We start from the raw sequence: 14,655 nt of genomic DNA on the forward strand, positions 1-14,655 counted from the left end.
ACCTCCCATTCTCAGCCACTAGACAGCAGATTCTAGGGTGGCATCCTTTGCCACCCCTATGGTTCCAGTCAGTTGCTTAGACTCAGGAGACTTGGTTTCAGACACTACATAAATTACAGACATTTCCTGTCTGTCGGCCTCGGTTTTCTCGTCTTGTTAAAAGGGGGTCATAGCAGCACCTACATCATTGAGCTGTGAGTACTGAGTGAGACAATCCGTCGCAAGTGCAAGCACAGTGAGTCTCAGTAGCAAACAATAAACTGGACATTTTTCATCTTAAAATGGTTATTTTCCATCTTAACAACTCTCACATCACAGCTGTCATGAAGAGAGCTTTACAATTATGGTCCAGAGCCTGGCATGGACCAAGTGCTCAGGGACTGTTCCTGCTTATATCATCTTTACTAGGATTTTGCTCCAAGGCTCCAGCCCTTCTGCCACTGCATCTGAGCTACCCACAGGTCATTGTACGTGTCCAGTCTAATGGGCAGAGTTGGCAGCTATATGGGCCATCCCTCACTCTGACATACATCCAAAAAAGTTTTCAAGCTGAGTTCCAGACACCAGCTCTGGACTGGCCACTCAGGGATCCATCCAGAGCCGCATGCAGGCTGTCAGGCCTGGAAGCCTTCTCACCTCCACCTGGCACTTCCAGCTCCAAGGCCTGGGGGCTGAAGAGTGCTCAGGTGGTAGATAATTATCCCCTGTGCTGTTGCCCGCATTTAGATGAGACATTATTCAAATCCATCACCTCTTCAAAGAGCTTTGTCATCTTCCTGGGCCCCGGGACATGCAGCCACAGAGCCACCTACCTCCCTGGACAGCCTGGGAGTGGGCTGTCAGGAACACGTACAGTCAGTGTGCTTTGTTTTCTGCGATGTTTCCACCACATAGCAATCTCTGCTCCTACCTAGCCTTCTTCCTGGGATCTCTAACCTTTGTGTTGGTTCCTTTCAAGGAAGGGACAATGGGAGAGAGGGAGGAAAGAGCAAGAGTGGAAGGAAGGAGAAGGTAGACAGGAAGGGGGCAAAAGGGAGGAAGAAAGGAAGAAAGAAGGAAGGAATTACCTGCATGTGTCCAGATTTTCTGCTTGCTCCCCTCCCCTATGTACGTCCACAGTGCATGGACAAGCATGTAGTAGGGCCATGAATCCAGAGCAGTTGTGATAGGTCTTTCCTTCCTTTCCACAAAACATGTATCCTAGTCTCCAGGGACTGGGATGATCTGTGTCCTGTGGTTGCATGGGACTGTACCAGCTGAGCCTTCAGGGAGAAACTGCTGCCCAGCACCCAGCGCCAGGCAAGGCTCCAGCTCTCAGCCCCTCTGTTTGGTTTTCTGATGCATAAACACGCCACCATTGATTTTTCCATTCTATTATGGATGGACGTCTCCCTTGCTTCCAATTTTGTGCTGCTATGAATAAAGCTGCATGAACATTCTTACACATTTCTTCTTACACGAACATACTCATTTATTTTTCTCATGTGTACACCTAGGAGTAATATTTTTAAATCATAGGGCTGGTACATAGTTAAATTTAATAGGTAATGCCATGGCATTGTCCAAAATGATTTTACGAACTCATACTGCATCAGCAATGTATGAATGTTCCAGGTGTTTCAAATCCTCACCGACAACTGGCACTATCAGAATTTTTTCGAGTACATTTTAGACGATCTAGTTGGCTTTGTAGTTTTAACTTACATTTACCTGAAAAATAATGGTGTTGGACATTTTGTGATCTTATCAGTCATTTGGAGACCCTGTTCTGTGAAATACTAATTCAAGTCTCTGCCTATTTTTCATTGCTGTCTTTCTTATTAATTTGTACCCATTATTTATTTGAAATACAAGCTTCCTGTCAGATACATGTACTATGAAAGTCTTCTTTTGATCTATGGCTTATCTTTTTCTCTCACTTAGAGATGTCTTTTGGTGAACAGAAGTTCTTAATTTTAATTACACTATATATGTGTATACACTATATACATATTGTAATGCCCCCGATTTCGAATCCGAGAGACCACCAAGGAGCCGATACCGATGCAAACGCACGAGGGTTTATTTGCAAGCTAGAGCTTGGGCCCAAGTATACCCGACACAGCGGAGCAGGGACTTGGACCCCTAGGTTAAGAGGCGTAGCAGTTTTATAGGGGCCAGTGGCCAATGAGATTGTAACACACACAGAAAGTTGCATAGTCATGTCAGTTCACACGCAGGTGGCCAATTGAATTACAATTTACCCTATAGTAACTGTTTGAACTAGCCTATCACTCTGGTCAGAATTGGTGCGCAAGTTTGGCGGGCAAAAGGCGAGGTTTACATTCTTTGGTGGTTAGGGGTTCCACATTCCTATATGAGCTGGTTTCCAGTAAGGGTGTGCTCAGTGGCTTGACTAGGGTGGGGGAGCGTCTTAAGCAATAAGCGGGTCATGTGGGGGTTATACATGAGATGGTGGGTGTAGCACAAAATGGAGTTAGTCTTGCTCTGCTTGTCCAGGGGTAGGGGATTTTTGTTAAATTCCTTGGGTCCCACAATATATATGCTTTATAGATACATATTTATAATTTTATTTTTGGTTAATGCCTTATTGCATCCTGCTCAAGAAACCCAAAAGTTATGAAGATATTGTCTCCTATTTTATTCTGAAAGCTTTAATGTTTTACACCTTACATGTAGGCTTATGATATATTTCAAATTATCTTCATGTATGGTGGGGGGTAAGAGTCCAGAGTTTCTATTTTCCATATGGATACCCAGTTGTTCCAGTATTATTTGCTGAAAGAAATAATTGTGTCCACCAAAATACTGGAGTGACTTTCTAGAAAGTCCTGGTTCTATCTCTAGACACTCCTTTCTTTTCCATTTGTATGTTTAATTATCCTTGTGCCAAGATCACACTGTCTTTACTACTATGGACTTAAAAGAAGCCTTTCAATAATGTAGAATAAGTCTCTCCACTGTATTTTCCTTCAAGCTTGTCTTGGTTTATAGTAAGTCCTTTGCATTTTCACATAACTTGTGATTTTGCCTGGTATTGCATTGAATCTCTAGGTCAACCTGGACATTGACAACACTGAGTTTTCCAATTGTGAGTATGGTATATCTCTCATCTATTTAGATCTTCTTTTAGTCTCTCTCTTGGATTTTGTTGTTAGAAATTGCACGGGTCCACTTGTCCCCTGCCCCAGCTTCTGGAATGGGAGGAGTCCCAGAAGGCACTACAGTAAGGAGAAATGTGAGGCCAGACGGCAGGAGCTCTCCAGCCAACATGGCCCAAGGGAGAAATGGCTCCACCTGCAGAAGAGCCTGCCTGCACCGAATCCCTGCAACACTCATTCAGTAGTTGGCTGCGAGAGGCTCAGGGGAAATGTGGCCTCAGCACAAAGAAGTGGATTCAGAACACAGCCACCGGCAATGTCAGGAAGTGCCAGATCTAGGATTTGACCCCAGGAGCCAGGCTCCAAAGTCCATTCAATTCTCTTCATACTATGCTCCGTAATCTCATAGAGATATAACAAGGGTTAAAAAGTAGTAAGCTAGGAAGCACTGTGTCCATGCACATTGTATGTCCTCATCAACCATAGGTTGTTGTTGTTTTATGCCTCAGGGGCAGGTCTAGATGAGATTCCAAATAAAAGTACTTCAGCAGAGTTTGTTTCCACTCTACCACTGATACCCAAACCAGGATTTGTCATCTGGCCGTCCTGTTTCAAGTTGCATTTAAGAAAAACGAAACAAGGCAATTCTAAATCAGCTATACAGTTAGAGTTCTTCATCTAGCATCCAAGTTTCTCCAAAACCTACACCTCCCCCTGCTGCCCCTTCACATTCCCCATTCACTCCTGGTAAATACTAGCCTCCAGCAAACTCATTTCTGTTCCAACAACACACCCCTGTGAGTATGTGGATCACGCTCTTCAACTGCCCCAGGTGGAAGTGGTTCCCCCATATGTGGCTTTCCAAATCCTCCCCAGCCATGCAGCTTAGTGCTCCAGTCCCTTCCAGAACCTTCCCCGCAAGGCCCAGCCCATAAAGATCTCTCCAACTCCAACTCCAACATTGTCTGCATTGGCCACTTGGTAATTAATCGCGCTTCGCAAATGCTCTTCACCTGACACTGAAACATACCTCTGTTATTTTATTTTGAGTGTTTCTGTGTTGTCCCCAAAATGGAACTGGAAGCTCATCCAGGAGGCACATCACTTCCAAAAAGCCATTCAATTCATCAAAATTCTTCCTAAGCCTTTTAAGCCACAAGAAAATTTACAAAACAAGTTAGACTTGTCTTTTCCTTCCAAGAAACTGATGTGAGCCCTGGACTAGAATACCCAGGATGAGGGTTCAAGGTTGAATTCTGCCACCGACAAACCATGTGATCTTACACAAATCACTTAACCTCTATGAACTCTTTGTCAAATGGAAATATTCTTTCTCAAGGTTTGCATTTTGAGATGAGGGTGGGAGAATTCCAAGTAGAGGGAACACGGTACGAAATGTCCCAAGTACTACCTCAGGCATTGTGTTCCAGGCCTGACCCCTCTCATCATCGCGTCTTCTGCAGAAACAGGCTGGACCAAGTCCTAAAAGCTGATGAGGATTGGCCAGTGGGTTCAGATATTCCTTTGGGGTGCAAGACAAAGTCACTGAAAGTTTTGAGCAGGGGAGTACATGATAATATTATGAAGAAGTTCACTTGTTCACAGTAGATTTTATCAGAGTACAACATACATATAAAAAAGCGAACATTATCAAGCTCAACAAAGTTTTTTTTCAAACCAGACACTTACGTTACTAATAACCAAATAAAGAAATAGATCATTAGCAGAATCTAAATAAGCTTCATGCTCCCTTCCAATCACTGCTTATTCCCCAAGAGTGATCACATGACTAATTCCAAACACCATATGTGAGTTTTGCATATTTTTAAAAATTTCATTCAAATAGAATTATAGAGTATGTCCTCTTTTGTATGTTTCCCGCCTCAAAATAGTTTGTGAAATTCACCCACAGTACTGTCTATAGTTGCAATTCATGCCTTCTCATTGTTAGTGTATTTACTAACTGAACATACCACCTTATTTATTTACCCTACTGTAGACAGACATCTGGGTGGTTTCCAGTTTTGGGTGATTATGCAATTGCTGCTCTGAATGTGCGTGTTAGTATGAATTGATGAATATATGTGCGCAACTCTTTCAGGGAGATAAAGGAGGATGGAATTGTGGAGTCTTAGAGCATGCTGGTGTAAAAAACCATTGAACTGATGAGTCCCCACAACAAAAATGTGTAAGTTCCATTGCTCAGCATCTTTACCAACACCTGGTATCGCCAGTGTTTATCAGTGTAGCCCTTAGTGGTTTCATAGTCCTTCATGTTTGGCATTATCTCGTAGTGTCTCTGATTTTTATTTCCTTCATGACTATAAAGTTGACCATCTTCTCTTGTATTTATGGTACATTTGTGATGTCTGTGCTCAAGCCTTTGTTTGGGGTTTCTGTGAGATTCCATATCTACTTTTATTGATTTTTAGGTATTTTTTAAATATGCCAGATATGAGTCCTTTGTTAGATGAATGCTTTACAAATATCTTCTCCTATTCTATGGTTCGCCTTTTCAGTCCCTAATGGCGCTCCAGGCTCATGGGGCAGCCATTGATTTTGTGCCACTCTTTCCCCAGTCCCAGCAGGAAGGACACCTCAAATCACTTCTTTCTCATTTCAGGACACCTGTGTACGATTGCAATCTTGCCCAGGGCTCTATTAACCTTCTCCTCCCGAAAATATCAGAGTCTGAAGGGACCCAGGTTGTTTGGACATTCCACATGATACCACATTGCTTTAACACATCAGTGGCATCTTGCTAATTGGGAGAGATGCACAAGATACAGCAAGAATGTTGAATAAGATCTCTGTAAGAAACCTGTGCTCCAGGGGCGCCTGGGTGGCTCAGTCAGTTAAGCATCCAACTTCGGCTCGGGTCATGATCTTGCGGTTCGTGGGTTCAAGCCCTGCGTCGGGCTCTGTGCTGACACCTCAGAGCCTGCTTTGGATTCTGTGTCTCCCCCTCTCTCGGCCCCTCCCATGCTCATGCTCTGTCTCTCTCTGTCTCTCAATAATAAATAAACGTTAAAAAAATTAAAAAAAAAGAAAAAGAAACCTGTGCTCCAAAGGGTGGGAATAAACCATATTAAGATTTTAAGGATCCAGTGGTCTGGGGTATTCTGGGACTTTCCCACCAAAGAAAAATGCCCAATTATTGCATTCACACCTCCCTCCTCCCAGTAAGAAGGAGGCGCTATATCTGACAGCTTTCACCAGGTTCTAGAGGAAGTACATATTCTGCACATTGGAATTCTGTTCCAATTTATTTACTATGTGACACAGAGGCTGCCAGCTTTGAGTGGGATCGGAACAAGGTTCAGGCTACACTGCCAATACACTGCCACTTGAGCCTTGGGAAGTGACAGGCCCTAGGGTAGTAGAAGTGTCTGTGGTAGGAAAAGATGCCACAGGAGGGTTTTGGCAAGCCCTAATAAGGAGAATCCCAAAGTGGACCCGAGTATCTGGAGCAAGGCCATGCCAATAAATACCTGCCAGGGTAAAAGTTGGTCCTGGTTGGGAAGGAACACCTGATCACAGAGCATCAACTGACCATGTGGCCAGAATTTCCCATAAATGGAACCACGGTAACCATGGTAACCATGGTGGCAGGGATGGAAGGTAAAGCCTGGGTTCCTCTCATCAAGGGTGCCTTGGATTCTGCAGCCACAAATGTGCATCCTGTCAACAACCAAGATCAGCACTGAGCCTCTACTATGGAACCATTTTTCAGAGATCAACTACCTGCTCAGTGCCAAGTGAAGCTGTGCTGGACCCCTTCCTCCCTGGGGGGGGGGGGGCGGGTGGGGAGGAACAGATCATCACCATCGAAACTGACACACGTGGGGACTGGGGTGCCCTCAGCCGGAACCAGTCTCATAGGGCTCATGGAACATTTGCTCCTCCTCACACAGAGAGAGCTGCCTACCCCAAGACATCCACCCTCCCCGGTGACTGGTTGGTGCTGGGGTCCAAAGACCTGGCCCCAAACCTCTAACTGGAAGGACCATCCTGGCTGCCGCTCTGGGTTCTGCCAACCCACCTTCCCTCACCCCTGAAAGCAGGCTCCAGCCCCCCCCCCTCCTGAGTGAGCACCCCCTCTCAATGTCTTCCTCAGGGAACAGGAACTGCCGCAGGTATTCTCTGCACTCAGAAAGACTTAAAGGAAGAGAGAAAACCAGCTCTGTGGACTCGGGAGAAGGGGTGCTTTGGGTGGAGGACACAGCAGGAGAGGGGACGGAGACACCCCCAGGGAGGCAGTGAGTCCAGCTTTATTCTGGGAATGAGAAGGAGGCTGGTGTAGCTGAAGCTAAACGAGCAAGGCTAGACAGCAGGAGACAGCAGGAGAGGAGGGGGTGTGGGGCAGCCTGAGGGAAAGAAAACCAGCTTCCACCGTGAGAGAGGCAAGACTCTCCAGGGGAAATCAGGGGAAGTTACAGGATTCCAGATCTACATGTTATGAAAATTGCTCCGGATGCCGGACAAGGTGCGGCAGGGGCCAGGAGGCGCTCTTGCAGGGATGCAGGAGACATGGTGGTCAAACGATGAGGATGTCCTGCCACCCACGGGGTCGCTCTTAACATCTTCCCTAATGTTGTAGACAAGGGACACCGGGAGTCAGGAGGCTTTAAGAACTGCTAGGGAAGAGCCTCTGTAAGAGGGAATCTGCTGGGCTGGCCTTCCTCCCGTGGACCCCTTGTCCATCATGTGACTCAGCATAAACTGCTGGCCCCTCTCTTGGTCACCCCTGCACCTGCCGTAGGCTGCAGTGGATGGTTTTTTCCCAAGCCTGCTTTGCCCTGGGTGGGGTGGGGGTCCTGGGAGCTGGAACTCCATAGTAGTTTTCCTTCCATCCTCTTCCCCCTGGGGCTCGGGGACCAAGGCAATGCTTGTGGAATGAACAAACTCATAAAGTATCTGGTTTCTTCTCTAAGCTCTCTAAGGCAAGTCCGTTTCCCACCTTACGGAGGAGGAGGCTGAAGCTCAGGGAGGCTAAATATCTTGCAAAACTGCAAAGACATGATGTGGATCCAGACCCAAGTCCAAATCCCAACCTTGGTTTTGAATCGTGATGAAATGGGTAACAAACATCATACTTGAGGAAATACTATTGAAAGCAGTATTCTAACTCAGGTTATATATATGTCAGGTCATATATATATATGTTATTATATATTATATATTATATATATTATATATTATATATGTTATTATATATGTTATTATATATGTTGTTATATATATATGTTATATATGTTATATATATATGTTATATATATATATAGTTATTACACACATACACACACACAGGATAACTCAATCTTTACTTTTATATGCAAGGAGGAAATATATGTCTTTATAGTGTATGTCCTTTATAGTGTGTGTCCTTTATAGTGTGTGAACGTATGCAGTAGCACCAGCTTCCATGCTAATGTTTCACGTATAACGTCTCATGAAATCCTACCAAATCTAGGATTGGCATCACCATTTTAAAAACAAGGACAGTGGGTTTGGCGAAGGTAACCATCCTAACCTGGCTTCTAGGGTCGCAAAGTTGACCTGACTTTTGACCATGATGTTTATTGCCACGTGTCTGTAGAATGCGTCTAGGTGCCGTGTGCCCTAAGGATAGGATGTACCCACATGCGTTTTGTGCTCTTCATGGGTATGTTGGATATGAACCCATCACGTAGGTGTGTCGAGATGCTGTGCTACCAGCTGCGTGGAGGGCTTATGTTTTCATACCTGTTTACCGTGAAGGGATTGTCTGGGCTGAATGTCTGTGTCCCTCCAAAACTCCTATGTTGAAGCCCAAGCCCCCAGTGTGGTGGATGGTATTTGGAGGTGGAGCCTTTGGGTGATCATTACTTTTAGATGAGGCCATGGGAGCCCCATGATGGGATTTGTGCCTTTATAAGAAAAAGAAGAAAGAGCTCTTTGTATGAGCACACACTGAGGAAAGGCCACGTGAACACACAGCCAGAAGGCTGCTGTCTGTAAGCCAGGAAGGCAGCCCTCTCTACACCCCAAATCTGCCACCACCTTGACCTCAGAGTCCCTACACTCTAGAGCTGTGAGAAACAAATGTTTGTCGTGTGAGCTGCCCAGCCTGTGGTGTCCCAGCTACGGCAGCCTGAGCTAAGACAGGGGTCTCTGTGATACATACATATGCAGACAGGAAGATCGCTTTTGCTGCTTTAAGAGTAGAATTATTTTTCTGGTCTTTTGATATCCCTTTTCATGGCTTACCTGGCAAGACATTAATCATGGCAAGCTTAAAATAACTTTAAATTCAATTTTCTTTCCTCTTGAATGCCAGCCACACAGCCTGTTTACAGGGAGCACCAAACAAAAGTGGAGGACAAGGGGGAAAAAAGTTCAATCAATGTTCCCTCTTGTTAATTGGGGATTTATTACTGGTTCACTTGCTCACAATGGGAAGGAACAGAGCCACCCTCCAGGTCCTGGGCCCTGGGCCGCTAATTGGAATCTGGGCTGATTCTCTGTGGACGCCTCACAAAGGAACACAGAGCTGAAGACAAAATGGAATTTTTATCTGTTTATGATTCTCTGCAGCCTGAGAGGCGTTTCCTAGAATGTGTGGGCTCGTCCCTCAGCACACCACACTTTGGCAGGGGGCAAGGGGGCTTCTCTCCACATGCATTTTTGGGAGCAATGTCCCCGTAGACTTGTGTTCTTTTATTCATTGACTCACACATTCATATCCGGATGGGCTTTTGCTGATGCCCCACTAAGCGCAAGCCCCGTGCTGGGCCCTGGACAAGACACCTCCAGCCCTCGGGCAGCTGACCCAGCCAGGGAGAAGTCGGCCCCACAGCCACCTGCCTGTTCCACTGAACGTGGGGACAGGAGCTCTGGGAGTGCAGAGAGGGGCAGGTCAGTTGTCCTGGGGGTTCAGAGAAGGTCAGTCCACTGAGTTCTGAAAAGCAAATAGAAGTTTGGAGGGTAAAGGAGAAGGCAAGGACATCCAGAGGAGAGCCTGGGAGCCTGGATGGGACGTCCCCCTGGCTGCAGCACCTGCTGTCCCTCCTAAGTGGCCTCCAGTCGCCACAGACAGAGTTGTTAAGTGTTGGGTATCTGGGGCAGACAGAGCCTACAAGGTCCTGAGGAGACAGGTCAGAGATACCCCAAAGGGAGTTTTTAAAGCCATTTCTGGGGATGGGTTGAGGAGGAAAGGGAGACACAGGGGGCTTGGAAAAGCCCGAGCCATGAAGTCAAAAGGTGGATGCATGTGGGGAGGGGAGGGAGGGGGGAAACGCACTTCTGGATGGATTGCGGGAGGTCTGGCCCTGCAGGGTTGAGGGAACTTGGGTGGGCATCAGTGGGACCTCACCTGCTGCCGCTCAGGAGACTAACGGCTCCAGTGCTGGCTCCCTGACAGCATGACCTCTGCCCCCAAGCTTACAGAACACGCTCCCACGCAGAACCCCACTGAGCCTCACACAGCCTGGGACACACGCCATGCCGTCATCACACACAGAGACTGTGTCTCCTGCTCAGCAACCCCCAGCTTCAGGGAGCACTCACTGGACGCACCAGGTCAGCCCCCCCGCATGCATGTGTTCCGGCCCCAGCCGGCCCGACGCACCTGCCTCCCTCTGCTTTTCCTCCTCACCGATCTGCTCGGCCCCAGTGGAGTCCAAATGCTCCGGCCTGGTTTCCAATCCCTTCATCTTTCTGGCCCGGGGTCTTTCTGGCTCTGGCTCCCGCTGCCTGGACCAGCAACCCACCAGCCCCTTACCTGACTCACCCCTACACATAGCTCGCGTAGCTCAGGCCTTCCGTGGGGGAAATGCCCCCCTGTCTAAAATAACCACCCCATTCTCCACCTCCATACTTTATTTTATTTTTTTAACTAAATCTCCTTTATTTATTTATTTATTTATTTATTTATTTATTTATTTATTTATTTATTTATTTATTTTTGAGAGAGCGAGAAGGGAAGGGACGGGAATGGGGGGAGGACAGAGAGGGGTGAGGAGAGAGGAGCTGAAGCAGGCTCGGCACTAACAGCAGACAGCCCGATGTGGGGCTTAAACTCAGCAGCCGTGACATCGTGACCTGGGCTGAAGTCGGACACTTAACCGACTGAGCCACCCGAGAGCCCCTCCACCTCCATAACTGAGATCAAATTCAGTAATGGACCCCGTGTGATCAGCGCTCCACCTGCCCTCATAGGCTTAGGGCTGTGGGGTTATTCTTACTCCCCCTCAGAACGTACCATAGAATTCAGCCTAGAATAGCTGATCCAATAATGTTTTAGATGAAAATATGAATTTATGAGAGATAATGGGGGCAGAGGAAAGAACTGAAAACAAGCTCCTGGCTCCAATGGTGCCTTTGTGATGACATGTAGCTTCACCTGTAGCGGGAAGGGTTTGCATTCAGTGGACCACCTGGTTGGTGTTTTTTTTTTTTTTTTTTCCACCTGCCGGTCAGCAGCCTGTGAAAGGCCGCCCCCTGGTGGTCCGCCACTGACACCAGCACCTCAGAGTCCATAAACTACAAGGTCAAGGTGAACCGGCCACACAGAACAGGTATTTCCCACAGCACCACGGGTTTCCGTGACCATAAGCCGCCAGCCTGTTGGCCAGCATCTTCTGTAGGCTGCTCTGGTCAGGCAAGCTCATCCCTTTGTCCATAAATGGGTCTAGAAGTCTGAGCTGGAAGGGAGTTCAGGGACTGAGCCTGTAGTTCAGGGACCGCCAACGGGTAGCACTGATGTCACCCTCCCCTGCTGCACACTGACAGGCATCACTAATAGATCACAGCACTCTCCCTGCTGGGGAAACACCCAAATCCTTCAAAACACCCACCGCAGGCAGCCACTGGCAATCAATCTGAATCCACCTGTCAGATGAAAGCTGAGGCAGTCAGGTGCCCGGCAGAAAAGAGATGTCCCCCTCAGCCAGGAACGTCGCAGAGACTAGGAACAAAAGGACTCTTGCCGGAAGGGACCCTAACAAAGGATCAGTAGCAGTCGGGACCAGTTGGGACCAGTAGCAGTCGGTGGGGGAGACATGGCCACCCCTAGAGAAGAGGAGAGGGGAAGACTTGGTGTTAGGAGCTGGGTTCAAAGCCGGAGCCCTGCAGAGATGGGTACAGGTCGTGACTGGGCAGTAAGGCAGGGCAGGAGCAGACGAGCAGATAACCCAACCTCTCTCTCCTCTACCCCTCACCTCAAGCCAGCCATTGGCCAAACAGCCTGGAAGACAGGAGGCAGTGACACCTCATGACATATTTCACTGTTACCAGCCAGCATCCCAGGACACACGTCAGGACAGAGAAAGGCTGGTGGTAATCCTGAACACGGCATGGACAGGGGTCTGGGTTTTGGAGAATATCTTAGGTCAGGCCCTGAGAGCAGAGCCTGAGACAGGGGTGGGATTCACCTGACTCACTGAAGGGGGGACCCACAGGAAGTAAGGGAGGCAGAGCAGGGGAGGGGCCTCCGTTGAGCCAGATCACAGGTGGGGAGGGTCTCCACAGAGCTGCTTCCCCGCTCCGGCAGGCAGGGGGCTGGCCATCTGTGCTCCTTTATCGGCCAGTCATTGGCTGCAGGCTGTCCCCAGGGAGGGAGCACGCTCTCCGAGGCAAGGACAAATGTTAGAAGGGGACGCTGAGGAGCCGTTGTGGAGGCTGGGGGCACCTGCCACATGAAGGAGACCTGAGCCAAGCACCAGCCCCGCCCCTCACAGAGGAGATGAGACAGCAGACTGCCACTTCTTAGCTGAGTGACAACAGACAAAACTTTGACTTCTCTGAACCTCCATGTGGGTGTCTGTGAATGGCTGTCAGTCCCAGTAAAGTCGAGCCCCACAACAGTCCAGACTGGCAGTTTCTCTCCTCCTTAGCCATGTCCTGTGATCTGCAGCCTGAAATGTAGGGTCACGGGGGCCTGACCCTTGGGGAGGCCGGGGGGGGGGAGGGGAGGGAGGGTGGTGGGCAGCCATAGGTGGCTCTTTCAGCAGGCAGAAGCCCAGTGGTTGGCACCAGGCCACTCCAGGCCCCCTTGAGTTACACAGTATATGCATTATTTTTTGTGTGTCCATGTTTCTCTACCCAACTAGACTATTTGGCCTTGAGATTAGAAGTGAGTTTGGGCTCCTGCATACAACCAGGGCCCAGGAACTAGCAGGTGATCACCAAATGTTTGCTGAATTGGGATAAAGCAGTCAAGGCCAGCCATAGCCCAAAGGCACTCACGGCAGAATAGATCCAGCCTCATAGAAAGGGAGGGTGGACGGTGAAGGAAACTCACAAATGCCCCAGCAAGTCAACAGCAGACCCTACATAAGAACCCAGAAGTGGAGTCCCAGCCTGGGGATGTGGGCCAGGCTTAAAGGCCAGCAGTACTCACTGGGTACAAGAATGTGCTTGGAAATAATGGAAAACCATTCACCACTTAGGTGACAATGGGACTGAAAGTGTCTAAGGAATAAGAACGTACCCCCAAGAAGTCTTCGAGAAAGGCCAGCGGTGTGAATCTGCCTCTTCTTCTCGGTCTGCATTTCCCTACCTCATCTTGTGGAACGAGGGGCAATTGAAAATGCTAAGTGGTGTTGGCATCCACTGTTCCCTTGTCACTGGTCCTTGAAGACTTGGTGTGTCTGAGGTGTGAGTAAGCACGTGTGCATTTGGAGGACTGTCACTGCTTTTCTCACGTCACTCAAATCCCTGTATGGTTAATTAAAAGCCATGGCATCATCTCTACTGTGACATGGGATGATCCCTGCTCTACGATCCGTCATCCTAATTAGCAAGGAGAGAAGGGATTTGTCTGCTTTCAATGTGTATGTTTTAAAGCTGGCGAAACTCACAGGAGATGGGCCTGAGCGAATCCAGCATGAAATTCTATTCAGAAAATCGTTTGTGAATTTTGAAACATGATCTTGGGCTTGTTCAGATCCAGGTCCCTTGTATTATTTCAACTGATAAATAAGTAATAAAGCAACAGTAACAATTATGAAAAGTATACTGACAGCTGATGCCCATTTTATTGCTCTCCACAGGCTTTGTCAGTGTTTCCCAAAGTGGGTTCCAAGAACCCTAGACCTTCAAGATGCTCCTTGACAAAATGACCCGGTCCATTTGGCATTTGGGGCTCACATAGACTTCTCTTGGAGACTTACGATATCCAGTGGACTATGAGAAACTGACAAGTTCTGCAGTTTAAGAAAGAGTAATTGAAGTCCAGACTTCTTTGAAATTTTTTTAATTACTTCTTCGCATAACAGTTTGAGTCAACATGGTCTGTAGCCATAAACATACTGAGCTAGGTAACCCCTGCATCGCAGATGAAAATATTAGGTTCAGGAATGAGTCCCTAGAAACTGAACCCACATCCATTTGGCTCTAAAGTCTATGCTCCTCAGTCTCCATGACCCCAGGCTAGCAGTGTGGACTAGGGTCTATGCTTGCATAGACAGTTCAAGTATATGCCTCACTCTCACTGTGTGGAGGCTGCTCACCAGGCCAGAGCAGCCAGTGACACCAGGAGGGGACAGGAAAAGGGCATGTCCTGAGCATCCCT

General features: G+C 47.8%; 1 long non-coding RNA gene across 3 annotated transcripts; it reads left to right on the forward strand.

Annotated features, from left to right (window-relative positions):
- The first annotated feature begins 9,685 nt into the window (after positions 1–9,685).
- LOC109496259 lies at positions 9,686–14,097 on the forward strand. Of its 3 annotated transcripts, none has more exons than XR_006592658.1 (4): positions 9,686–9,998; positions 10,504–10,661; positions 11,565–11,659; positions 13,532–14,097. It is a non-coding gene; the product is annotated as an uncharacterized LOC109496259 (long non-coding RNA). The 3 variants fall into 3 exon arrangements; XR_002152269.3 differs by having other exon boundaries at positions 10,523–10,661; XR_006592659.1 differs by having other exon boundaries at positions 10,547–10,661.
- Positions 14,098–14,655: the final 558 nt, after the last annotated feature.

This window comes from Felis catus, chromosome F2 (genome assembly GCF_018350175.1).
Source record: "Felis catus isolate Fca126 chromosome F2, F.catus_Fca126_mat1.0, whole genome shotgun sequence".
In the NCBI taxonomy this organism is placed as follows: domain Eukaryota; kingdom Metazoa; phylum Chordata; class Mammalia; order Carnivora; family Felidae; genus Felis; species Felis catus.